Source organism: Aptenodytes forsteri, unplaced genomic scaffold, assembly GCF_000699145.1.
Source record: "Aptenodytes forsteri isolate BGI_AS27 unplaced genomic scaffold, ASM69914v1 Scaffold106, whole genome shotgun sequence".
NCBI classification, from domain to species: Eukaryota; Metazoa; Chordata; class Aves; order Sphenisciformes; family Spheniscidae; genus Aptenodytes; species Aptenodytes forsteri.
The window spans coordinates 61,571-62,940 of NW_008794080.1; positions in this window are offsets into that span (position 1 = coordinate 61,571).

Consider the following 1,370-nt stretch of genomic DNA (forward strand, 5'->3'; position numbering starts at 1 on the left):
AGTGAGTCTGTAATATAATTTCTTTTACTTTTGGGAAGGAAATGGAGAAGAAAGTTAGTTGGAGGAAATTTCAGTGGGAACAGTGAAGTCGTTCTGATGAACAAAGTAGGGAAAAATCAAATCTATGCTAATACAGTTGATGTTTACATTAATGCTCAGAAGCTGAGAATGACTGAAAGAAAGGATGACTGTGTGGTTAAAGCAATGACGCCTGACTCGGGAAATCTGAGTTCATTTCCTGGCTTTCCTATGTCTTTAGCTTTGCGCAAGAGATTTAATCTCTCGCTGCTTGCCTTTTTTTTTCCCTTCCTGTACCACAAGGGAGTAATTATGCTTCAGATTGTTCTAAGAATAAATGCATTAATGTAGCCGGTACATTTAAGTTCAGGCAAAAAGACATACAGAAGCTTCAGCTGTTGTTCCTTGTTTTAAAAAAAAAAGCCTTTCTGCTATCTATGGGGCAAATGCACCGGAGTCTTCACGCTCTGCGTCTAGAAAGGTGAGGAGGCACTTGCAGTGCCTAGGCTGACATCTGTAAGCAGGTCTTACACCCCGGCAGTGCGCCCAACTTCTAGTCAAGAGGCTGTTGCAAATGATGCTTTCAATTACAGGGCGTTTTTTTTCCTACGTGAACATAGCTTGAAGCTACTGCATGGCTTTCTTCCCCTGGGAGGCCTGGTGAAGCAGGCAGGCAAAAATTTAGAATTATTGGTTGTCAAAACTTTTGAGAAAAATTGAACTTTGAAAATCTGAAGTTGAAGCACAGCAATACAGATGCTGAGATGATAAGACAACACATACATGAAGATCCCAAACCACAGGAGATACAGAAACACAGGCCGCAAACAATTGTGCGGGCAGCTAGGAAAAGCATTGGGGCATAAAGAGGATCCTGAACCATCTCACGTAACCACAGGCAAGTAACCACTCCTGCACCTTGCAGAAGTTTTTGGTATTGTCAGTGCCTTCTGATTCCTGGCAGAGGCAGAAAATTTGAGGAAACTCGCAAGTCCTTCCACGAGCACCAGCACGGAGAAAGCCTGGTCTCCTGTGGATTTGCATCTCACTGTTGACCGTGAGAGTCCTTCCAGGCTTTTCACGTAGCTGGGACATTCGTGAGGCCTCTTTCCCCTGTGAGTACTCTCTCTGTCCCTGAGCCAGGACACTTGCAGGCCTATTTCCATCACACTTTTAACAACTACATTTTTACTTGCATCGGTTAACGGGCTCGCTAGTTGTTAGGGCAGACCGGAAAATGTGGCCGGCGGGCCTCATGGCTTTGACAGCCCAGCATGACACAGTGCCGAAGCAGCCCCGCAGCCAGCCAGGCCGGCAGGCACGGGTGAGGCGCCGCGCCGCCAGCGGAGCAC